Below are 27610 nucleotides of genomic sequence, written 5' to 3'. Positions count from 1 at the left end.
AACAAGTAATCATTTAAATGGATAACTCCAGCGTAAAATTCACACTTCTGTATGAAGTTTTTAGCTATTACTCTGGAAAAGAACATTTAGATTATCATGTCAGAGAGAGAGAAAAAAATTGTTCTCAGTTTTCAGTCTTTTTCTTCTGCATCCGACAGCCACCTTCTGTATCATTGTTCTGTTCCCTCAGTGCCTTCAGTTTAAATGAGACTGTGATTTGGTTTATTTAAGTCCTTAAGAAATGACAATATAATAATACATATGAAAGTCTAAGTGAATTAACAGTATTTTTTTTCTTGGCACTACTACTGTTAAGGCTTCACCAAATTCCTCTTTTTTACTCTACCAGAAAAGCAGAAAGCCTGCCTTGCAATCAGCACAGTTTATTCTTAGTGAGGGCCAAAGAATCATGTCCTGTTTTAATCACAAAGTCAGGAAAATGTTTCAATTTATTTGAAAATATATCGTAAGTGAGAAACTGAAGGAGGTTTTGTTTTTCTTTAAAGTTATTGACTTTTTATCTCTGATTCTTCACAAAGTGGGATCATCAGCATTAGAATCATTAAAGACTGTGAAATGCAGTTAAACTTTCTAAGACCTGGATATTGATCTAATTAAAAATACCTCTTTTCAGATTTATTTTTATTAGATTTCTTGCTAAGAAATAAAAAAAATGCAGGAACTACACAACAGTCATGACATTCTTTACTAAGGCTGTCACTTCTGGGGACGTGTTCTCCTTCTCCATCAAGCCATGTCATTCAGGGATGTCATATTTATCCTGTGTGCTGTTTGCCTATGCAGACTCTGTGCATTGTAGACTAAATATATGTACTTGGTTTCTGTGGTGGGGTTTTGGTAGTGGGGGAGGGGTTACAGCAGCTGTGAGAAGCTGCCAGAAGGTTCTTCCCCGGCTGGGAGTGGGCCCCGGCTCTGGCCCAGGCTGAGCCCGCCAGCGACGGCGGTAACACCTGAACAGAGTGAAGAGGGGGAGGGAACCTGCAGCAGAGAGGGGATCGGGGTGGGAGAGGAACCCCTCTGCAGAGACCAGGGCAGTGAGGAAGGGGAGGAGGAGGCTGATGCCCCCGCAGCCCGCGGGGAGACAAGATGGCAGGCTGTCCCCCCCCAGCCCACGGAGGGCAGCGGGGGAGCAGGTGCCCACCTGCAGCCCGGGGAGAGAGGAGCCCACGCCGGAGCAGGGGGAGGGATGCCCCCCAGGATGGCCACGACTCCATGGGAAAGCCTGCACTGGGGTCTGTGACTGAAGATTGGCCAGCGGGAAGGACTCACGTTGGAGAAGTTGGTGAAGGACTGTCTCCCATGGGACAGACCACACGGTGGAGCAGGGGAGGAGTGAGGAGTCCTCCTCCTGAGGAGGAAGGAGACGCAGAGACAAGGGGTGAGGAAACGACCCCAACCCCCATTCCCCATCACACTGCACTGCTGGTGCTGGGAGAAGGGAGAGAAAATCAGGGTTAAAGTTAAGCCTAGGAAGAAGGGGGGGGGGGGGGGGAAGATGTTTTTAAGATTTGCTTTTACTTCTCATGATCCTGCTCTGATTTGATCGGTAACAAATTAAATTGATTTTGTTTTTTTTTCCTCAAGTCGAGACTGTTTTTTGCCCATGACCACAGGTGGTTATTAACCCCTTCCTGCCCTTGTCTTGACCCACGAGCTTTTCTTTGTATTTTCTTGTCCCCATCCCACCGGGGGAAGGAGTGAGCAAGCGGCCATGTGGTGCTTTGTTGCTGGCTAGGCCTAAGCTATGAAAATATACCTGTGCAGCATTTTATATATACTCCTTTTTTCATCTAAGATTTTTTGGAAGGAATATGGGTGCCTTTGATATGATATATTCTATTATATTTTAACTAAAGTTAGACTTCACCTTACCTATACTATATTTTTATCCTCGCATAGTCATACTCAGTCTCTCTTTACATCCAAAAACTTGTAGAAAACTATTAATTTACCCATACACACTAGATACTTTAAGGATGAGAGAAATCACTCCCTGACAGTGTCTGCTTCTCTCCGCAGAATCTAAATGGGAGTCTTGATATCTACACTCCAACGAGTCCTGTTCCATGTCTGTGTTTTTCATCCACAACTCACCTAATGTGCAATTAAACCATGCCTTTATAACTCTACAGGAGTCTAGTCAACAACTGAAAACTAAAACCTCTTATCATATTTAATTAGGCAATTTAACCATGCTGATTTCAGAATTGCACTTCTTCCTGATTCACATTTGAAAACAAAACCCAGAATGTTTAGAAAGAAACTGTCACGCTGAACGGCAGCTCAAGGAGCTTTCCAAATCATAGTATCAGTCTTTCCTGATGTATCAGCTCTTGAGGAGCCTTCTCCATGACTCTAGTTAAGCTGGGGACCAAGCAGAAAAATTCTGCAGTTGAAGTCCAGGAATGTGTGGAACTGGAATTGTGCTGTAAGCCAACAGCACGGAGAATTCAAAATGCTAATCTACTTCTTTTGCCTTTCCCACAATAAAGGTGTTTGGGCCTGGTTTGGGTTCAACGTAACCAGGGTTTTTTTAAGAATCAGTACTGAGACATTATAATTTCAAGAAATAAGAAACATCTTACATATGAGGTTTGTTCAGCTTGCAGTTTACAGAGTTGAATGACAATCTAAGTCAGTATGTAGCCCTGCATTGCATATGGATGACTGCATGGCTTGGCAATCTTACCAGAAAACAAAAAGCCTGAAATTCTATGACTGAACACTCATTTAATAATTTTCTCAAAAATAATTTTCAAAGTGAAAAATATTGAAAATGTATGGCACCTTATAACCTCTCAAGTCTGCTCTATTCAGGAAGAAGAACAAACGCAAAAGCAAAATTTCAGTGGAGCCAGGATAGGTTTCTTGGAAACACTTTACACCAGTCTGTAGCTGAGAGAAGATATTGCTGGATTAATATTGATAACTCAAATCTAGATTTCATTCTAGGCATTTTTAAATAAGAAATGGATTTGATTATCTAACACCAAACCTTGTCTTTCTCATGAGTCAAACTGTGAAGTTACAAAGAGTTATTAATTCTATGTACTTAGATTAAAAAAAAATTAATACATGTAACTAGGACAAATGTAGGAAGTTAAATTTTTTTCCACCTTGCATATGAAACCCATAATTTGGACATTTGGAGAGCCATCTAAGTATATGCAGCCACCAAATAATTTCCTTTTGTTTAGGAGCTGTATGACTGTCTGATTCTTAATAAGTGCAAAAATAGCTGTAGGCAAACAACAATACAAGCTTGCAGTGCACAGAAGTGAGCTGAAAAAACAGATGCCAGCCCTCAGCTCTTCCTGTATAATTTGTACATGTTAACAATAGTAAAGTGATTCCTTAAGCATATTTTCTAGCCTATTATTCACCACTATCATATTTCATGTGGCACTTCAAAATGTTCTTTTATACCTGGGTTGCTAGAACAGGATATCAGCAGCTTTTTGCTAGTGCATATAATTGAAAGGCTGTTACTTAAAGCAGGCACCATTAAAAAAATCTGAATTTGCCAACAGTTACAGCCCAATTCTACACCTAGAATAGAAAAGTAATTATGGTATGCTGCTGTATTTAGAAGTGTTGGCAAATCTGATCTTTTAATGGTGACTGCTCTTCACATAAGAAGCATAGACCTTGAAGCACTTTCTGTAGTCTATGTATACATATTGTAACACAAACAGTGTAAGTAGGTAGATAGGAAGAACTATTTTATCAGGAATTAAACTTTAACCAATAAATTCCATTAACTATCAAGGGTCCTTTCAAAATTTTTAAAATTTTGTCGGTTCTGTTAATTTCAGTGGTGATGACTGAATTAACTTTCTAGAAGTGAGACTGGAATCACATCTCTTGTTTCTCCTTTGTGAAAGCACTCCCACTGTTAAGCATGAAGTACTCAGAACCACTCTTCAGCTTTAAAATGAACACCATTAACAATTCCTGATGACACATTGCTCAAAGGGGATGAAAATAAGTGACTTTGCATTCTAATTTTGCCGGAATAAAATCCTGCTGCCTCAGGTGAAATCAAAATAAAATCTCAGTACTGCAAAGAATATGTGTGTTCTACTATACAGGTGCGTCCTACTGGTACTTCATACAGTGCAGCACGTTAAGTACATTTACTGTCTGACAGCTTGTGCATTTTGTTAAAATGGGAACATATCTGTCATTTCTGAGGTAGACTCAAAAGATTAGGAGGTTAAAATTAAGTGCAGTGCCTTTTGTCGCTGAAAATGGTCTGGAATATGAAGGCACCAGTGAGCTGACTTGACTCCTATATTGTTGTACATAAGCTGGATTTGCACTAACAGTACAGTACTGATTATACCTTCAAGCAAGATTTACTTTCCTGTAGAAGATCATCCCTCTTTATTTACTGAACTAAGCACTTCATATGCATTGCCTCGTCTAGCATAAAATAAAAGGGCTTGTATTTAAAAAGTCTGCTTGTGAATGAAGAGTTATGTATGTCTTCATTTATCTCAATTATTTACCATTTATGCATTTTAAATGATTGTAAGAAATACTGTTTTATGGAAAATTGGTACTAATGTTGCATAATTACTGTAAATAGCCTTTGGGAATGTAGTGGCAATGTTTTCTATTCCTGTGTTATCCCAAATTGGAGCATGGATGAATGTCAGTTTGATTAATCACATTCAGGTGGGTTTTTTCATGCTGAAAGTTAAAATCCCTGTTTGTTTGTTTGTTTGTTTGTTTTTAATACAATTCTCAAAACTTATATTTTTATCTAAATAAAGAATGCAATTAACAAATTCATATAATCTTTGTCAATTCAAAGAATATGAATACAAAACATTAAAAAAGAGCCACAACAACAACTTGGAAACAAAAAGCAAAAACACTATTCTTTATTCCATTTGCTAGAAGTGAGAAAACTAACTCGATGCCATAACAGAGTGTAAGGTCACTGGAGATGGACCTATTTGTATAATCCAGGTTTTTTTTAATGTTTTTTTTTCTTTTATTGCTACAACAGCCTCTCTGGTTTGGGAACACTAATGTATTACTTCTTAAATGATCTGTTATTAAATGACAAGAATGATATTTCTTTTACTTTGTCAATACTAGGTTTACCTTTGAAATGTAGTTGAGACCAGTTAAGGAGAAATAATTAAGATAAGACAGGAAATTTTTGAGAATTCAGGAAAAGTGTCTCCACATTATCCTGAACAGAGCTCATTCTGTTCCCTTTTTAATGTAATTTTTGTTCTAGGAATTTAAGATACTGTGGAGTGACCAAGCTGGGACACAGAAATCCCACTAGCGGCATAACTCTGAAAAGTACAGCTCAGGTACCTTAAAAATGACACAAATAATTAGAAAAAGAATCCAGGCTCATTCATTTGATTTTAACAGATGAAACAAGGACCAGATTCCTAGGAATTTACTTCATTTTTACTTAGCCCTCATTCAGGCCAGTTCCCATGGGCATTAGCATGAATTAAAACAAGCACATTTGGCTTAGTAGGATTTGTAATGCTGTGCGCCATGGTCTGAGATGTCTGTTGCTTTGAAAACTAACAATCTTTCTACATGCTTTTGAATGTCTGTGTTTCTCTTCAGTATGACACATTTACAAATTTGTAGTAACATTTTAAATATTACTCAGTCTGCAAGAAAGAGGAGAAATCCAATGTACTTTGTACTTAAATGATGGCAGGAGTGGTTGTTATTCTGGATATTTGGGGTCAAGGAACAGAATGATGAATTTCCATTTCATGAGTATAGAAATCCAATACAGCACATAAGCGGATAGAAATAACGGTAACATTGTTTGTGACTCTGTCCTTCACTGGCTTAAATCTTAGAGTCTACATAGACAGGCTAACCTTGCAAATGTCATAATTTGATGGTAAATGCTTTTAGTAGGGTGAACGAAATATTTCCTGCTGTTCATACCTCTTCACAAAAGTCAGACTGATCCCCATGAAATGTTGAGCCCCATTGATGAGGTCTTCCAATTCTTTGTATCTTAACTGCAAGTTGAGTACTTCACACAGTCTAAGTTTTGATTTGGTGGATTATCTTATGTCTCTTATTGCCTTTCTTATAGTACTGGGTAGCTATCTAAAGGAATAGACTTTCCTATAATAAAATCAGGATGGACATGTGTAGGACTGTCAAGATTCTCTAAGCAGTCCTCAAGGATTTTGCATAGTTTTTTTCCTACTTTTACTGAAACATTTTAAGCATGTAGAAAATCTTTCTTACACACTAACACTGAGTTTTTCTATACCTTTCCACAACAGCAAGCAGTGTTTGTTAAGTTGTAAAAATATGCTGAAAGCATGAGATACTCTAACAGCAAAACTAAATCTTAAACTACTTTACCAGTTTTAATGTACAGGTCTAAAATCTGTTCTTTAAATAAAAAATAAGAAAATCTAAACCTAGAATTTTAGTAAAGAATCCATTTTGTAGAACTAGAATCTTCTTACTAGTTATATGAAGCAACGCTGAGCTTTTATACAAATCAACGACATCTGAAAACCTCATGGAAAAATTACTAGCAGCCAGCATTCAATCATGATTATTCTCTCACATTCTTAGTTACTAAAAGTCATACTATGATTTTTAATTTTGCAAAGGAAGAAATTTCTCCCACCAGCTTCTAAAAAGTAGAAGACATGAGATTTTTAATGTAGTATAAATAGAAAGCCCCACTTAACTGTGTTTCTACCCAGCCTACTGTTAAACCAGAAGATTATAAAGGAAGATACATTATACACGAACTTTTATTTCATAGCATTTATGTTTTCTCTGTGCATGCAAAGGAATCCCCAATTCAATCAAAATGCTGATAACCTTCATTTTGGAAATTGTGCTTACTTGAAAGACATCTGGATTTTAAAAAGTAGTAAAGGTTAAAAAAACCAAACCACCTTATTAAAACTAGCTAGCTGGCTGTCTATCAAATTGCAAATATAAATGGAGCTTCGAGAAGCAACTATGCTTCGAGAAACCTTAACTTTTTTCTCTTGCAAATAGGTCACTTCTTGGCCCTGTGATTTTTAACATATACATAAGTGACTTGCAACACAATGAACACCCCACATCATCTCCACTAAAAGATGCAGTAACACAAATGATGTGAGCAGGTAAATGAGCAGGTCTGACTCCTGCTACAGAACAATTGTGTTTGCTTGGTAAAATGTGAATAGGAAAAAAAATAGAAAAAACAAAGAATATTTGTATGGCCCAAAATAAGATTATATCTACATGAATAAAGAATAAATGGCATTCTTACAGGATCTTATACTGGATTCTGGGCTAAAATAACTCTGCAAAGTACTGTGGGACTATTACTGGGCTGAACATAAACTTCCTTTAAGAGACTTATCTAATGTGCCTATAAAGGGAGGACTTTCACTACTGAGTCAGTAGAGCACTGCTGTCCAAGATATAACCAATTTCAGAACAGTCTGTTCAGTTCTGCTAAAACTGTCATCTAAGAGATCTCTGATAAAATGCAGGGGTTTCAGAGGACATTTGAGAAAATAATTAAAGGAATGAAAACAGACCTTCAGAGCAATTCAGAGAGTCCAACATATCTTATCAAAGGAAAAGATTAATGGAGAAGTGACTCAGTCACAGCCGGTAAAGATCTATACAGTTTTTATCATGCATTTTCTCATCCAGCAAACAAAGGTAAAATAAGATCCCATTACTGGCAGTTGACAATAGACAAGTTTGCCCTAAGAGTGAAGTGAAATCTTCTAACCAAAGACTATTAGAAGCATTTATCTAGTACTACTGCTGAGTGTCACCACTTGATTTTTTAAAATCCGTTTTGTAAGTTTTTCCTAAAATTTGCTTTTGAGGTCATTGTTTAATAACATGATGATCTTTTCCAAACTAATAATCTTAGACAACTTAACTGATAACTAGTGCTTCTAATATTAGAGGGTAAACCAATTAATTGAATGATTCAGAGAAAATACAAGGCTAATTCACCAAAACCTTAAGTGAAAAGGATCAGCTTTATAAACCTCTATTTCATGAACAGATCTGCAATTTAAACACATTTTTGCAAAACCTCCTCAATGAAGATTCATTTCTGGTTTTGCAAAAGTCTATTTCTTTATTCATGAATCCACAGTTCTTAAAAAAATAGCATCCAACGTAATTTCATCATTTGGGAAGGCAATATTTTGAGTTAAAATACTGTCTATTCAGGCTTCTTTTTTGTTTAAGTGCAGTAGGATGTGGACTACAGATAATTTGAACATCAAAATCTTCTATCCTTTGGCAGGCACTCATTCACTTTTAAACTCTAGTTGTCTGTGATTGTGCACTAAAGCACCATAATTAAAACATGGAATGCTGGATATATTTAACAGGTTCAATTTTGTTTGCTGGTTAAAGAATGAGACACTAAAAGATGGAGCCTATTAACAATACTGTATGAAGAAAGAGAAATCACTGCAGACTGAAGTAAGTCCCACTGGGGGCCTAACAAGCACCTGCCATTTCCACGCGGTGAGAGATCAATCAGTCTCTGTATGCAGCCAGCCGACCTGCCAAAAGCTGAACCACAAGGGGGAGAGAAGAAAAATGATCAATTTCCCAAATTCTGTGCTCTGCAGTAATAAAACGCTGTGCTCTAAACACTTACACTGTCTTTGCAATTGTGATATCTTAGTCAAGTTCAAAACCTGCAGTGAAACTCCAGTCTGATATACAGAAAGAAAGGTATCCAAAGTGTGTAAGAAAATTAATTCTCTCTATTGTTACTGTGTAAATTCAGTCACATTACAAGGAGAGTAAGTTTGGGGGTTTTCAAACTTACAGTTGTGAAGTACAAACACCTAGGTTTTTGTTCTCATGTACAAGACTGCAGTTTAAATTTTGCAGACTTCAGTTCATTGCTTGTTTGATATTTCTGCTTGCAGTGGAGGACCAAGTTGGCCAATGGAATAGTAAAACTTCCTAAATATGTACCAAACACAATAATGGCAACTGGGAATGAAAATAAGAGAATTGGAAGTTGGTATTTGTTTATTTGCTAGAAAGTGTAGTTATCAACACCCCTATAAAGTTCACTTATGATCAAGCAGAAGACTAATCAAAGAATCAAAGAATATTACACATAATTCTAGGTCCTACCAAAACTCCAGGCTGTTAGTAGCTTGGGTCAGTGCCTGGGCACATGGATACAGTTACATGTTAAGGTAAGGGATGCCAGCCTCAATTTGCGAAAATCAGAAACCATGAGTGAAATCTCTAGACGTTACTATTCTTTCCTAGGTAATCAAGCATTCAAATACATCTTAAAAGGCGACATGATCAAACAAAATTGTCTGGAATTCTAGGGAAAGCACTGAGATCATGCGGTTCTTATGTGATTAGCCTGGATCTTTTAATATTTTCATGTTCTCTCTCAAGTATTCTTAAAGCCACTTTCCCACAATATGAAGTGTGATTTTTCATTTCCTGTTATACAGAAGACAGCCGTGGAGCAGTAGTACAGTAGTAAATAATACAGGATGGGAATCTGTTTAGTACACAGAAAAAAAAAATAGAGCGCCTTATTAGAGGTATTTGTTTGCATTTCCCCTTCACTAATGTTAAGAAGAATGATGATTATAATGAAAACCCTCAATTAAAAAAGTCCAAAGCCGTCTTTTGATGTAACAAAAGAAATCCAGAGTGGCAAAAATGAAAAATAAAGAGGACAGCCAAAAAGTTCAAAATAATATCATATTCTTCATTAGCTGATTAGAAAAATAATTTTGTTTGAAACAAAACAGTGGAAATAAATGGTCTGATCATTAGAGAAAATTGTTTGTCTCTCATTGACTTAAGAAATTGTTCCAGAACAGTTCATCCTTGCACAAATATTACCTTCGAAATATTATCAAAGTCACTGTCTGCAGAGGTTATCTGCTGAGCAAGTGACTGTAGTGTTAGCTCAAGAGAGATCCAAAGATGGCTATAACTTTTCCATCAAAATTGCAGAAGAAAAAACATGATGTTTATCATATACAGTCAGGCTTTTCAATAGCTTGTTCAGTTCTGCCAGTTCCTGCTTTAGTCTGTTCTCTAGGACTGCATTTAGGTTTCAGCAAATCCATCTTCCCATTGGTTTTGCTCCTCAAATACCCTTGTTGATATATTTAATTTTAATATCACACATTCAGTTGCGTCTCAGAGAAAAATGCCACATGACACCATGTGGATTGTACTGCTCTTCAAACTGAGGTGAAGTTTTGACTTCATGGAAGTGAACAGGAAGACTTCCATTGATTTCAGTGGGATCATGGTTTAACATACAGACTCCATAAAACACATCTCTAGGGTCTGCACCATAAGTTCTGTTATCACTCAGTGACCTGAACAAGTTCAGTACATTAACATTCAGTAAATTAATTTGTACATTAAAAAAAAAAAAAAAAATCAGTGACAGTTATGTAGACAATCTTTAAACAAATAATTAAAACAAGCACTTGATAAAGATTAAAAAGAAAGAAAAAAAAACAAAACAAAACAAAACAGAAAACTGACAAAAAAACCCCAATAGAACAGCATATGTGAAGAGGCAAACTGGAAATAATTACTTTCACACAAAACAGAACACAATTCAAGCTGTTCTGTAATGTGTAGCATACTTGTCTATTAAATAAAAAGCAAGAGATTCTGTCTTTTTGACTTTCAAATATATCAAAAATATATCCTGTACTTCTGCGTGAGAGCTAAGTACACAAATGCTGAACAATGCTGCAGTCTTTAGTGATTGCTTCTTTTTCAAAAAAACAATTTCAGGATTACATAAACAACTTACTAGCAAGTTCAGTATATGAATTCTGTGTCACTTGGGCTTAGTGTGACACAATGCATATGGAGGAGATTCAAAAGTATAGCTGTGCAATAATACTCAGAATACAGACTGAATTATTTCTCTTTCAAACAATCACTATAATCACATTAATACTAGGCTAAATTAAATTATGCCTAAAGTAATATTTAGATACCTTAGATCAAGACAGCATTTTTACATCATCTAATATCCAGCTTTACCTAGTTCTGAAAGCACATATACTCTCTACCCATTTTTCAGTTTGATCTCAACTTTCCCTGTGTTGTTATATTAAATATCAATGTGTGTGTATTGATACTGATACACAGGGAAGCATGTGTTCTGCAGAGAATCCTGTCTGTCTTCTGCCTAAGCTTCTCTATGAGCTATTGTGCCTAACCTAAATTTCACCTAACTCCCCAAAAACCTGCAAAAATTTTTACGGTAAGCCACAATCTGGAAAGCAATTGAAAATGCAGTGTTTAACTTCTAGGTAGCAACCTAATGGCTATCATCCATATTCCTTGCAACACATCTATAAAACTGTATGTTCACAGCCTGAAACGTATTGAAAAGTTTCCAAGAGCTCAGCTTAGAAGTTTGAATAAAAAATTGTAAATATTAATTCTCAAGTATTTTTAAAGCATGTGAATTTTTTCCTGGATCAACAGCAAGCACACTGTCCAGTTTATGCTGAAAAGGACTTCTGTTATAATCGCAGAAGAAATATTTTAAAACACTACTTTGCTAAACAAATTAGAAGGAGTCCTCTGAGTATTCATAATACATATTTACCAACTATTTTGATTAAAATACATATCTCTGTAGTTAACTTGAAACCTGTATTTCAATCTGGCTGCTTTATTTCGATTTTCAAGTTTCCTGTATCACACACACATACATTTTGAAAAACAAATATAAATAAAATATGACAGAATAAACACTGATTAGAACATTTTGAACATCATTAACATACCCAATTTACATGGCGTAAATCTGCCAACATCTGCAGTGATATAAAATCCCCCAACATCTTTCACATCACGAAGATGAAAGCAGCCTCTTTTTTTTTTTTTCTTCATTTGGTACAATAAATAAAAGAGTGTATTTCTTCCATTTCACATTTAATGAGAAGACAATAAGTGTCATTACAGTGTGTTAGCATAGAACATTAAAAGGGAGAAGATGGAAATATGATGCTGAGAAGTTCAAGTAATCTGTTAGTCCAGGACCTAGAACAAGAAATTACAATTTATCTAATATTATCTAATAGTAACAAATTTGTGTTTTGAAATTACAGTATGTCCATCTGAAGTTTTTTAAAATAGACAATTCAGATCCACTTCAGGTCTATAGAGGTTCATCCAACAAAATGTTAAGCTTTTAAAAACCACCTTGTTCTGCAAAGTCCTACAGACAAATAACTGTTGACAAGCTCTTTCATTTGCCATTCTTCATCTACATAGACCTACTGTGGCAGCAACATATAACCCACAAGGTTTTTTGCCTCTTTGCTTTTTTCCCACGTCCACATCCTTTGCCACAGGCATCCCTCTGCTTCACAAAGAGCTAGGGAAATTCCTGTTTGTACTTCAGAAAACCTGAATGCAAAAAGTTATGCATTTGCAAGCTTCCAAACCCAACAATGTTCCCCTGGGCCACTGCAGCTGTCAGCATTGCAGTGGCAGCCACTGGACTGGGTGTTGAGCAGATACTGATTTTTCTCTCTGTTGCACTGTCTGCCTGCCTTCCTCTTCCACTCAGCTGAAACCATCTCAGCATGCTCCCTCCCCTGCCATCATCTCTGTCCCAGCCATCTCCTCCCCTTTCCATGTATATATTCCATACCCTACCAGGTGTGGGACCCCAAACCCTACCACACACACTTCCCAGGTGAAGAACTATTACTATACATTATAGTTACCTACAAAGTAAATATCTAATCCTCAGATCAGTCTGAAAACCATCTTATTACTGACCAAAAATAAGTTCTTTTTGACTACTTATCCTTTGTAACTCAGGGCTTCCTCTTTAGAAGACAAGTTTTAAAATTGTGTTTCAGATACATCAGATACAAGGACAAAAATGAAATGTATGCAAAAACTAATTTTAATGTGAATGTAGCATTACTCACATAAATTAATGTGAGACCTAGTCCTAGGCTCTTCAAACTCTTGTGTATTTGCCTTTATTACAGTGTATTACCAATGACATATAAGATACATCCTTCTCTCCTATTTTAACACACACTTTTACTAGGATGATGGTAATGATGGGTCCTTTATCTCTATTATACGTTACTTTGAAATTTTTTACACCCAAAAATGTTAACAGCAGTACAATCTCCATTGCTAACAGCAGGCCACTCTCCACCACTAGGCAAGAAAAGGATAGCTTCACCAGAGCCAAGAAAGTAGCAAAAATACCTTTTTTATGAAAGGAACTATAGCTGCTGAACTTCTCATATTATGTATTTCTTGTGTGTTCTCCATTCTTCATGTTCATCCTAATTTGAGAGGGTTTGTTTCCACAGGACTGTAAAAGACAAATCATTCCCCCTAGAAAGATCAAACTGCTCCTGTGACCAAGTCAAATAAGTCAGCCTCCTCAGGCTCTAGGGGAGGAAGAGCACTGGAAGAGCAGCAGCTCCTTAGACTGGGGGCACTGGGTCACTGCCCTGTATGAGCATCTGACTCAAACGACTCAAGTGACTAGCTGCCACACACTATAGATGAAAATTTTCTGATTAACCCTTATGGGGCTGTGCTATCTTCAGAGGACTCAAGACCGTTAATGAGAATACTAATGTTTAAGATGCTGTTCATGATAAAGCAGCAAGGGGGATCTACAGGAAGAGCTTAACTGAAGCAATGCTAGATGTCTGTCTGTGGGCCAATAACCATCTCACCTGAAACCTGTCTGAAATGTACACACTGCAGGGTTTACATTGCTTTAAGGCAGCAATAAGGCAAATAAAATTTTCCAGGAAACTTCCACAAAGATTTTTCCAGAAAACTTTTAGGAGGGCATTGGCGTGTATGTAGTTGTATTAATACTTTTTGTATTAATGTATTAATACTTTTTGCCCCTTTCCAAACCCTCAGTTCAGTTTCTACTCCTGTCAGCTGCACCATGGAGTCCCCTCTAGGGATCAGGTGCAGGAAAGTATATAATTTCATGGTGGCAATTATATCATAAGAGCTATGGGAAGATTCCTGGCACAGTTGGACCAAAATATTCTACTGAAACATATACTATAGACACTAGAAACACAGACATAAGCCCTATTTTAGAGGGTTAATGATCTTTGCCACAGTTATCTTACTCTTTCATCTTTTTCTCTTTATTGGCTCCTCATGGAATACCAATTTTAAAGGAGATTGTTTGAGAATTCATAGTACACAAAGACAGTATCAGAGAATTAAGAAATATAACCCATTAGTTTCTTTCTGCACGGATATTAGGCCAGTTAAGAATAACCCACTTGGAAATAACTTGTGAGAAATATTATCTGTATCTTATGGGCTTTTACAGAACTCAGTTTTATTTTTATGGATGTTGTTCATTTACCGAAAAGGTTAAAGATCTTCTAAAGTGTTTGATTATTCATTGACAGACCTTTTTTACACATAATATGGAGAAAAAAAATACCCCAAACCCAACACCTGGAAATCATAACCAGAACATAAACTAGTAATAGAATGAAGAGAACATCAAAGATTATCAAATCTCTTGCTGCAATTCAGTTACTGCTGCCATTATATACTAGCAGTAAAAACCCTCGATTTTTCTTACATTGTACAGTACAGTTAGTATAAAACAGTGCAATATGATGAAGTATACATACTTAGTGCTGGTCAACAGAATATTACTGAACCAAGCTCAATAAATTCTGCTTTTCCATGTCTAGTAAGACTCAGGAAACACCATCACCATCAGCAAATAAGGTAAGAGAATGGGGTTTCAGTCCTGCTCTCATGGAAAAGGAAAAAACAAAGGGGAAAAAATTCTCAGTAATTGCTACATTATTGTCTCAATCCCACATGACATGCTTGGAAACTGCTCATACACTGCTGAGAAAAAGTCATGCAAAGTCCATGATCACTTCTGCTTCACTTGCTTGGCTGCCCTGGAAGCACTGGCCATGTGGAAGGGTCAAGTCTTCTAAGGCTGGACCACAGCATAGACCAGACCCAGCTGTGGAGTGAGCAGAGGCTGGCTAACTCCTGAAACTGTCAGGTCTACAGAAGATGCCTTCATGCACAGAAGTATGTGGTTACAGACAAAGGTCTATATTCCTGACACTATAATTGTCTACCTCTGCATTTGTAAGTAGGCATGAAACTATCATTGAAAAGAAAATCTCATCTTAAGAGAAGGTTTATTTGGGAACATTCTCCTCTCTGAATATGGAATTATGGGGCTCTGCTTCAACTAATGTACAGAGAATTTAATGCAATTTTATTAATGCAGCATGCTGACAACTTAGAACTTTTACCAAGAATTCATAGTTGATGTTGTAGTCAATACAGTACAGTATGTCTTCAGTCTTGTTGATGCTAGCAAAAATTTCACAACCTGTACATGATTTGTGAGTAGGATTGTGCCTGGTCCAAGGTCTCATTAAAAATGAAAAAAAGAAAAAGAAAAAAAAAAGGAAAAAAAAGTAGGAAATTTTTATAATACTCTTGGGAGCTTCATTATATCTTTCCAGTGCATCATTTTGTCAGCAAAGCTGTGACAACTTTGGACTAAAAACATGTGATACGTAAAAAATCGATCAATAAAAATCAGACTGAAAACATCAACAATAACACACTAACTTTATTACTTAACACTGCTAACCTGGTTTCTCATCATGAGGTTTAATAGTCCTTTCTCAAACTTAACTTTTGAGTCTGCAGACCACTTTCAATTAAATTTGATAGAGATTTCAAAAACACTAAGTCCCTGAGTGTTTAAAATGTTGACCATATGTGTGCTGGTTTTGGCTGGGATAGTTAATTTTCTTCATAGTAGCTAGTATGGGGCTATATTTTGGATTTATGCTGAAAACAGTGTTGATAACACAGGGATGTTTTCATTACCGCTGAGCAGTGCTTACCCAGAGCCAAGGGCTTTTCTGCTCCTCACCCCACCCCACCAGCAGGAGGCTGGGGGGGGCACAAGGAGCTGGGGGGGGGACACAGCCGGGACAGCTGACCCCCACTGACCAGAGGGGTATTCCAGACCATATGATGTCATGCTCAGCATATATATCTGGGGGAAGAAGAAAAAAGGGGGGACGTTCAGAGTGATGGCGTTTGTCTTCCCAAGTCACCGTCACACGTGCTGGAGCCCTGGCTGTCCTGGAGATGGCTGAACACCTGCCTGCCCAGGGGAAGTGGGGGATGGATTCCTTGGTTTGCTTTGCTTGTGCGCACAGCTTTTGCTTTGCTTTACCTATTAAACTGTCTTTACCTCAAGCCGTGAATTTTCTCACTTTTACTCTCCCGATTCTCTCCCCCATCCCACCACGGGGGGAGTCAGCGAGCGGCTGTGTGGTGCTTAGTTGCCAGCTGGGGTTAAACCACAACAATAGGGCAGAGTAAAAAAGTTACTAATGACAAATTAATGCTTATTGATGCTCTTAATGTGGGAAGGACTGCAGCTGGATGGTCAGGCAGCACAAACGGCCTGCTCTTACTGCCAGCAGGCCAAAAATGACAGATAGGGTATCAGTAGGATTTTCTAGGAGGGAAGGAGCACAGGATATAGTAGGGAGAGGAGGCAGGGAACACAGAAGAGAACTAGAGGCATTTGCAGGTTCTGAGAAGGGCTGAGGGTCTTGCAGTCTTGTGTGACATGAAGGAAAACTAGTAACAATTGCAGGGAATAAAGACTACTGCTTCATTAGTCCCACAGTTAACAGGACAACCTTACAACTAAACCACACACTTGAATTTGTACTTAACATATTAAAAAAAATTAGTTTTTACATCTGGTAACTGCAAATACGTGTGGGTTTGGTTTTTTGCCTCTTTTTTTCATTCAGATTATGTGATTTTGGTTAAGCTTTATAACACTGTAATGAAGATTTCTTTGAAAAGTCATATCAACCCTGCTGTGCAGATATTTCACTTTTTACAACGTAGCTACAGTACTTTTCTAAGCTATGGTGCCAAATTTTTATGCAATGCTTGGTTTCATGGCAGAATTGTTTGTATGAATACAAACATTTATAAGGCAGATGTTTTGTGCGTGTCTATTTTTTGGTTTCCTTTCAAAAATTGTGATATGTCTATGCAAATTCCCTGTACTTCAGTAATTTTGTTAAGAGCTGACAAATATGCTCAGTACTGCATCTTCCAATAGGAACAACACTCAAATATAGACTGCCTTGTCAGCAACTTCTGCAACACTTTGGGAGATGCTCCAATATTTTTTGTTTCATTTTAAAGTTCATTAATTTGGCACATTTAAAATATGTGACTCCTTCTTCGTTTCTTATAAAAGCATTATAAAATCCTGCATTTCTAACTTTCATTAAAATGTCTATATTGCAAAGAATGTGATTTTGTCAGTTCCCTTTATTTCCTTCAAGTTCACCATTAAAGAGACAACATATCTATTCTTTTGTTAGAGAGTTTTATTTTATATGTTGAATAAAAAACAAATAAAAGCTTGGCACAAAACATACAGTAAGAGGATGTTTTTGGCCCAGTTTTCTTTTGATTTTCCTAAATGAAAAATAAAATATTACTTCTCAGGGTTGAATGGGAGTGGATTTCTGCATTACTACGTATATATATTGATCTCATAATACTCACATGACAAGCCATCAGAACAGTGTGGCTATTTCAGTAATGCAGGTAGGGACATTTTCACACTCCCTTGAGCAGAACAGCGGCATAGTATGCTACTAAAGTACTCTTGGCTTGACTTACTAATACAATTTTAAACATCTGCCAGTGGTCTTATATTTTTTTATGAGTTGTTAAGAAGGATGAAGAGATTACTGATGAAACACAGCCATTTGACAAAGCATTCATATTGTAATTAGAGGACCTACTATATATCATTATTATATAAACACACACATTTATTCTCAATGTATTAGCATTTACTTCAGTAGAGTTAGTTACATCAGGAATGAGAAGAAAGAGAAGACAGCAGTTCACAAAGGGAAAAAAAACCACAGCCTGCTGAAAAGTGGGATGATTTCCATACCTAAAAAGTGCAAGTACGCACTTAATCTCCCTTCACAACAACAAATGAAATGGAGGTGAAAGCAAAGCTGTCCTCCTCCAGGTCAAATTGTTTCCGGGAATGAGAGCACCAGGGGATGATTTGACTTAAAATAAGGACATAAAATGTGACTATAAAAATAAAGCTAGACATCAAACCTAAATGTTTGGAATCTGCCTCCCTCAAATGCATTTTGCATCACTCCCCCAGCCTCCACTGAACACGCTTACTCCAGTGTTATATGGGTAAATCTGATCCTCTGGATTGCCTGCAGTACCCAAGATATGCCACAGCCTGGGTTCAAATTCCCTAATGGCTCCAAGTTCTTCTTCCACAAATAGTAACTTACTATGGAAAAATTTCAAGTGTCTTGGAAAAAAATCTCTGCAAAGATCACTTGACAAGTAATATGAAAGGATAAGGCAAGCCGTTAAAACCTTAAGTTAGGTCATAAACATCTAAACCTGTCAAATCCAATCTTTTAATTTGCATGTCTTTTAGAATTTATATTTATTAGATATCTCTGAAGTTAGTATGAAATTCGCATTTTAATGAAATTAAAATTTTTCATTGGTAATGCATGCTTAGAAGTGTGTATTCTGAGGAGATGAATATCTGTCTTTATAGACTAAGGCCCCTCTGCTATCCTCCAGATTTAGGCGGACAAGAATATGAAGTCTGGCTAAACCACCAGGAGGAGTCAGGAAAGACATGGATGTACCTCAACCAAGGATGATGACAACAGGGCCATCCATCTTTTGCATATCAGTCTGGTAGTTAGACCATTCATCTAGGATGCATCTAGGCCTATTTATGGCAAGGGGGATTGAATCCCCAGTTCCAGCATTCCAGGAAAATGCGATGACCACCAGGCAAATAACTCAAATAAGGCTATTTTTCACTCCTCTTCCAAAAGCTAAACCACTGTGCAGCAAATCTTGAAGTCCCATGGAGAAGAGACAGGATAGTCTGTCCAAGCCCAGTAGTTGATACTCATCAGGGAACAGAACAGAACAGAATAGACCTCTCTCCATGAAAAAGATATGTATTTTTATATTGACACTGGATAAAAACCAGCCTGAAGGTATTTCATTGTCTTCTGGAGATACCTAACCTGTCTACGTAGCCACTGGGGACAGAAAATTCAATGTCCTGGTGGAGATCTATATAGGCACGTACTCCTCTAGCTGGATAATAAAGCTGGGCACATTTGCTCATGTCCTTGGCTCAGACACCTAGACTGTGCCTAGTTATGAATTCAATTAAAAATTCACATTTCTCAGAAGGAAATATCATCATATAATGGATCTCCTCGTCTAAGCCCCAGGTGTGTCAAGTCTCACAGACAAAGTGAAAAACTCATATAATTGGCTTGCACCTGACCATTCCCATGCTAGAGCTGTGTGTCAAACATCTAGAGGATGTTACAGAAGGAGGATGTTCCCTCTTCACCTAAAGCAGCCCTGCACACCTCTCAACTGCAGTAATCCCTATACCTGAGTTATTACCATTCCTTAAGACATCACCTAGGCCACTAAATGCACCTTCAGTTGTATGACTCACTTCATATGGAAGACAATAATTTACCTCAGAAGTCTGCAAAATACTATCCTTCATTAAAATATATCAGTGATTAAGCATGATAAACACCACCATTGAGCCTCACCCCATCTAGCCTAAAGTGTCTTTCAAATCGGTGACAAAAATCCTGTACGGGCTATCTAGAGGGAAAAGGATTCAAAAGGCTACCTCTACTTTTATAAGAACTAAGTATCAGTCTTCCCATAACCCTGACAACTTTTTTTTTTCTTTTTACATATTTAATATTGCCACACCACAGAATGTATAATTCCTTTGTGGCTGGAACAATTACAAGAATTGTTCTGTAAGGGGAAAAACCACTCTCAAAAGAGATTCTCAGGACTTCATGAGAAAAAAAGGAAAAGACGTAGGAAGAAAAAGAACAAGAAGTTGAAGCCCTCAGGGATACTGGCCCATGTGGAGATTTACTGATTCTCACTTTATTTCAAAGTAATCAGTTGGTCATTTTATTATTGTTAATGATTTCAAGGATATAGGAAGTAAGTTCATTCTGCCTTAAGGGAACATCTCCCACATCAGTGTGTATTCTATTTCCTGCAATTTAGTGGAGACACCCTCAACTTTCTATTTAAAGACTTGACTCTGCACGTTTTTTACTGCTAAGTCCAAACTTGCTGTGATCATAGACTTATTCTACTGAAGGCCTAATTCTGGCTACAGGATGCATAAGACTGATGTAATACTGAAATGAACCCTACCATCCATCTATCCATACCCTTTCAGTCACATAAAAGAAGATGAAATATTACTCCACAGCACAATTCAGTGACAGTTTCTGTGACCAGTGTACGTCTGGTTGAACAGGCAACTAAATCTCCGTGAGAAAAATTGAGTCTGCCTTATGACTAAAAGCAATCTCAGAGTATCACAACTCTTCCCCTCATATGGTTTATGAGTTATTCCAATATGGCTTTTTTAAAGATGGTTAAAAAATAATCAGAACATTAGAGCTGCTAAAGACCAAACAGTTAAACTATTTCATATCCTTCCACTACAAGATTGATCCCCACAGTATTCTTTCTAGGTCTTTGTCCAAGCCAGCTTTGAACTGAACAATTGTTAGAGTTTCCAACTCTGAGAAACTGTTCCACAGCCTAATAGACTGAAGTGCTAATTCTTTTTCTCCTAAATTTTACTCCATCCATACTTTCATCTCTGCAGGCCACTTTATATGCTTCCTCTTCCACTATGATTTTACAATGTTGAGTTAGTCATGGATTGTTACTGGCTTCATCTCTGTCTCGCCTATTAGCCACCATTTCGGTCAGTTCAACAAATTTTTATGCTTTATGTAACTCTACACAGACAATTCTACATGTGTTTGGTTGTTCTTTGATCTGTCTGTGGGATTATGATGTGTTTTACCTACATTTTCACAGGAGTTACCATCAGTTACATTTTAGCTCCTTCAGGGATTTTTACGTTATCTTTCAACCTTTATGGGTATCCTTCTTTTAAATTCCATTTAAGCCTTAACTAAGTCAGACTTTAGTTGCCAAACTTCCACCCAAGGCAAATTGAAGTAAAATAATTTGGAGGGCAGACAGAAGAGGACACAAAGATTCATAAATGCCTGAAAAGTTCCAGGGTTATTCAGAAATACATTGGTTTGAGAAGCAAAATGAATAAGCTCTAATACTATGTGAAATGAGTGTTTCAGCACCTAAAATATGCCTGAGTCCCCAGAGGACTCCTAGTCTGCTACTAATGCTCAAACCATGTTTAAGTCACCTGTACAGCTGTGAATCCAGCACGGGATCAGTACTCAGTGCCTCCTTCTTGCTCAGAGGAGTCCCCTTCTTACTAGGCCACAAACTCAGGTTCCTTTTTACTTATTTTTGCCATCTGGACCCATCAGTCTAGAATGCTTTCTGCACAAGAGTTTCCAAAAGGACTACAAAGGGGCCTCACCTGGGATATGCCCTAGTCTGGCAGGTAGTGTGATTTGTGGAGTAGTGTGGCAACTTACTCTAGATGCTGTGTGGATCCACTGTGAATATCTTTATCTTGTTTCCTTGATCTCTACTGGGTTGATAAGGATCTCAGGTACTAAAGAAAGCACCATACTGGGCCTACATGCTTCCCTCCCTAAGTGCATTACCTTCCTAAGTTTGGCCCCTATCACAAGATTTAGGGTCTTAATTATTATTTGCATTTGGCCTCCAAAATTTACAACACACTCAAGCCCTGCAGATCTCAGCCAACTTCTTTTTAGCTACTTACAGAGGTTAATACTTAATTTTCACTGATACTATGCTTCCCCCCCTGCATCCCCCTTTTATTTTTATGACTCACTGGTCAGAACTGGCTTCTTGCAAGCTGGTTTTGGCTGTATTATCACATGTCCAGCTAGGTCTCAGGAATGTTCCTCCAAAAGAGTTTCCCCACAGCAATATCCTGCTTCCTTTCCAACCATCAAAATTATTTCCTAAAGGGAATATCTTTCAGTCTTAGGTGAAGTCCAGATTTCTTTACTGTACCTAGAGATGTCCAATATCTACGAATAAATATTTCTCCAGAAATCAGTCTGTCACCACGTTATTCACAGAGGGACATTATACAAATTTAGAATTGTGATGTATGCCCTTATAAATGCTTTAATGTAAATGGGGAAGTGTATTAAAGAGTAGAGAGGTTACCTTTAAAACCCTCACTCCAGAAAAGTACACCATCTTTCACAGTTTAGGACACAGGCTTTCAAATATCTTATCCCCTTCATGTAGGGTACACCAGTGTATTTCATATGAGGGTTGTATTTCATACGCTTTGTCTGCACCTCAGAGGCAACTTTTAGAATTCTTTGATAAGTGCAAACGGGGAAGAGTAGCAATGGTAGTTGAAAAAACTAACTAGGTATCCAGCAGCAGTCGTTTATGACCCAACAAGCATAGGAACTACGTAATAAAGGCAGACATTCCCCATAGGTTTTGGCCGAGAATAATTTAAACCCCTCTGTACCTGCGTTACTCTGGGTTAATCTGCAGTATTGTAATCAGAAGCTGATGCAGCTGAAAACTAACCTGGCAGAAAGTGATGCCTTTTTGGCACTTAGTGCCTGCCCAAAACAGAGGTCAGGCATATACAGACTGAGTGGAGTGGGAGAATGGGACTGGGGCAGTCTGGATTTAGATTGGTTTAGGCTACCGTGAAACTGCACTGCCAGTTGAAAGAAAAGTTCCTATTCTTCTATATTTTGCTGTTTGATTTTACTGCCCCACCCCTGCCTGGTTTTGTTTGGATCAAAGACCAGCCAGTTTTGTTCACTTTCAACTTCCTCTCAGCCACGTAATGGGACTGCTAATCTCTACTGAAACACAGGAATAGCCCAAGCTTTGCCCTATCACTTTACCATGACTCTGTAAACTGAATTGTCTTTCTGCATAGCCTAGCATGCTGATATGGAAGTGAACAGAAGGAGTAGGTGAGAACAAAGTCTCACAGGCAGGAGTTAACTAGATTGAAAAACAGGCAATGTTACCCTTTAGGTCTGCTCCCAGAGTGAAGAAACTTGCGTGCAGACATAACGCTACTAAGTATCAGAGCTCTATTCCAGCTGCTTAATGAAAATATAGCAGAGGAATATTGGAAAACAGAAATGTCTGTTATGTGCCTGCCTTCCACAGATTTTCAATAACACTTAAAAGCTTAACATCTTTTATGCTTTTGAAACCATTCGTAATAAAATAACGTTAGACCTTTCACGAATCTGCCACTTCCTGGGCCACCTTGACCTAGATCAATACACTCTTGTTAACTGTTATTATGCGCTGTTCACAGATCCTCCATCAGTACCTTGTTGAAATGGCAGTTTTCAATGTGACAGGCCTTTCTGAATTAATTTTCAAGTACGATTTTAAGAAATAATATCTCAAAAGTATTATAAAAATCCCTGTACTATAATGCCTCTTTAATTTTCTTTATTCACTGCTTGTTTTATTCAGTCCAAGAATTCTAGCTTGCTCTGCATGATTTAAAAGAAATCTTTGGGGGTATTCTTAAAAAAGAAATGTTCCAAAATGGATATACAAGTGCAACACCTTCATCTTCTAACACTTGCACCATGAACATTCTCATTGTGCGAAATGGGTGTGTAATAATTTTAGCATCATCTTAAATTCTTGATGTTCATGTGGCATACTGGTTTCCAACCTTCATAGTTTTCCATTACATGCCCACAAAAAACATGATTCAAACTATATACTCAACTTCTGTCTTGTCTTTTCCAGCTTTCTTCCTTGTTTGCATTATCAAATCTATTTTTTCTTCCACATGTACAATGCATCCTGTAGTGCCCTTCAGTTCAACGACATAGCATATAGCACCTATTGAATCACTCCTTAGGAACAGTATGTTGTGCTACTTACAGCGAATCAAGAAATCGCACAAGTAATCTTCAGGGTTGTTTCCTCAGATAGTCTCTCTTGGCAATCACTTATTAAATAAAAATTGATTTTCTCATATTCATGCAAGAAATCAGAACCTTCAAACAGTGTCAATCTATCATGAAGCATACACAGCAGGATTGGGCAGCACTGTACCAAATTGTCTGGTTTAGCAGATGAGGAATAAGATTTAGGTGCTTAACACAGGCAGCTACTGAACTAGCATCTCCTGCATGGCTTCCAGCTGCCACCCTAGAACAGCACTGGTCTATAGGTGTCATTTATGCTCACCCTATGCAAGATGCCTTCAATAGCCTTAAGTATCTGAATATATTAAAATGATAAGTTGAGGAAACTAAATCCCATTTAGGATGTTTATCTGTTATGCTAAGAATTGTCAAAATGCAAAAAGACCCAATACTACCATTCCTAATATGAACGTGATTTAACTCTTCTTGTTCCCTTTTTGTCAATCTCAGTTTATTAATGTACTAATTCTTAACACGTTAATTTCTTAGACCAGTTACAATGCTATTTCAGCATTTGGAAAGGCCTATGTAAATGTAAATGATGACTAAGGTGTTAAACAATAGTAAAAAAAATCTAGTATCAGCCTCTTCACATCAGCTCTTTGATGGGCCTGTAATTTTCCCACTCAGAGACCTGAATGATCCATTATAGATCTCAATTGTCTATGTCCTGGGCCTTCCATTTTTAAAACTCAGGTTCTTTTTTTGTTCTTGAGGAAATTGATGAGAATCTTACACCATATAAAAAATAAATTTTTTACTCATTTACTGGAAAATTATGGAATTTGGAAAGAATTTCTTCTTCTTTTTTTTTTTTTTTTTTTTAATCAGGATGAACTTAACAATTTAGGCATTCCTTAAAACGCAGCTTTTCAAGTTTTGTAGACACTTGAAGATTTTTAGTGTCTACAATTTGTCAGGTGGGTTCACACTATGACATAGTAGTCAATGAACTCCCCAAGTTACAGATACAGTTTTCTTTGCATTTCAGAACTCTGGTTCCAAAGTATAGAAAAAATAAAAACAACCCATGCAGTTTTTGGTGGTTTTTTTACTGAAAACAGGATTTATTCCACAAAACCATGAAATAGATGATTGGAAGCTTATTGCCTGGGGTAGAATCTGCTTTTGTTTACTTACTCAAAGTGACAGTTCGGACCTCAAATAGATCAGAATGTAGCTCATTTTACAGTCAACTAACTGGTTTTAAATATAGATTAACCCATATCAGAAAGAAAAATTCTCCCTAAGCATTAATCAGTAAACCAGCTTTACCTCACTGGATCTAAATCTGTTCTGTCCCTAAGTTAGAATAGTAAGACAGGACTGAATGCTAGAAGCAACCTCCCAATATGAATATGAGTTAAGAAAAAGGATTCCTGAAAGAAAAGATATCTTTGGAAATCTTATCTGTCTGAAAATGGAGTTTGTTTATTTATTTGTACAGGGATTGCAATATATTTAAAATAGTCTGCAGAAACGGGTATTCATATTTTCTGTAATGTTATAAAGCACAAGGAAACATAAGGCTATTATAATTCCCCAGTAAAATCTGAAAATATGTGTTCTGAAAGAGACAAACAAAACCTATGTTTCCCTATTTTCTTCCATGGAATTATTTGAGGTGTTAACAAAATATGATTTCAACTTAGACATTTTACTCCAAGTTTTTCTTGGAGTAAACTGTGGTCTCTTTTCATGCAGTGCGAATCACTGAACATCAGTAGAACCAGTATTCAGCATTGAGGACAGAAGGCGGCATCTAATCTCTTTAAGGTGATTCTTCAAGTTTCTGCCAACTCCTTTCAACATGAAGTCTACAAAAACTGCAAAACCTTTGCTAGTATTTTGGATTTAGGACTTGAAGTTCAGTTATTTGCCACAAAGAAGTGTATTTTGATAAGGATGATGGAGAATAGAATGGGTGGGTTTCAGTACATTGGTATGACAAAAGGAGTACACGGCTTTGAAGAGACTGTACTAGTTGAAGCAGTATTAATATGCAAGAGAGCTTGCATATTATGAACCAATAGCATGGCCCCAATCTAGGTTCTTCAGCTTCATGAGGATTTTATTTCTTTTTAGCTTCCTCAGTGCAGGCAGGACTTAACACATGGGGCCACAAAGACCATCCCACCACTCTACTTGTATGCTTGTCTTGAGCTACTATTGATTTCTAACACAGGAAGTAGAAACATGACTTTTAATCTCTCTGAGACTTAAAACATCCAACTAACATGCTAACTTGCTTGGAAATTAACAGAAAGGAATCTCGTTCTGGTACTACAATGATGACCCATTTGGCAATTATGATACCTTTTGTAAACAATTACAGCAGTGGAGCACAAAAATCTCTTGAAAGCCATGGCAATAAATAACAGGGTGAATCTAGGTCTTGGGGTACAAATCTATAGAGTATACAATGAAGCAGATGGCTATGACACATCAAGAATTGGTATTTTCTCTCATAATTAATGGTAGCACTACTGAGAAGAATATCAACTTAACAAAATATATTAGAATGGTTAGTTAAAGCACTAGACCATGACTAGGACTGATCCTGGAGATATGCAGTTACAGCAGAATGAGATGTTAATTACGAGTAACCTAGTTCTGGTAGTTCATATGTACAGTAACGCATCCAAATATCATGACTTTTTGACCTTAACAATATCTGCAGAACATATTTTGCAGAAAATGTTCATGTTCTACCCTTTCTCAACTTGGTAGATAAATATAAAACTAGAACATAAAAATGTTTTTACAGATAAAATGTATTTCAGGCTAGCTTCCAATTACATGGTAGTGGTCTCAGAAAACTTTATTAAAATAGCAATTTCAGGACCACCCTACTGACACCTAAGTTAGTTTTAGAGGACTTTGCGATGCATAAAGCTTGATGAAGCAATGGTCTCAGAGTTCATGAAGCTCTAACTGGCTGACAGCAGGAGTTAAGAATACGGGCGTTTCTTAGTGACAATAAGGATAGTGATTTTCTTAAACCAGATTTCTAGAAATCTAACAAGAAATTCAGATTGAGCATGGCTGAGGATGATCTGCAAGAGAATCAGGCTGAGTTAATGATCTATTTCACCACATAAGTGTATTTTTGAGAGCCCTTTCTGCTGCTGCTAAGATCTCTCACAAGGCAGTGGCAGGCACGCCATCATGAAGAGGGCCACACAGAAAAAGAGAAGACATAGAAGACATTGGGACTCACAATTGTACATGTATATGGACTTTGAAGCAAGGATGTACTCCGGGTGCCGTAACTTAAATATAGACAAAGATTCTGATTCCCCAACAGCCTTGGCTATGAATGATGGAAAATTCAGGATCATAACTTCCTGCTTGTTTCTAAAAGCTATTCTTTGGATTGGGATGATGGGATACACCAGCCTCCTGAAAAATAACCTCTGTAATCTTGGCCGGTATGTAGTGTTCCTGTTACAGTTTGGAAAGTGAGGGAAACAGGTAGATGAACTGCTGACAAGTGGATTTAATGTATTTGT

General features: G+C 37.3%; 1 protein-coding gene across 6 annotated transcripts in view; it reads right to left on the bottom strand.

Moving 5' to 3' along the window:
• The window catches only part of TAFA5 (TAFA chemokine like family member 5), a 436718-nt gene that overhangs the window by 48006 nt on the left and 361102 nt on the right, over window positions 1–27610 (bottom strand). The window lies entirely within an intron of this gene.

This window comes from Accipiter gentilis, chromosome 11 (genome assembly GCF_929443795.1).
Source record: "Accipiter gentilis chromosome 11, bAccGen1.1, whole genome shotgun sequence".
NCBI classification, from domain to species: Eukaryota; Metazoa; Chordata; class Aves; order Accipitriformes; family Accipitridae; genus Astur; species Astur gentilis.
Note: the sequence above shows the minus strand (reverse complement) of the source record. Positions and strands in the feature narration are given on the sequence as shown.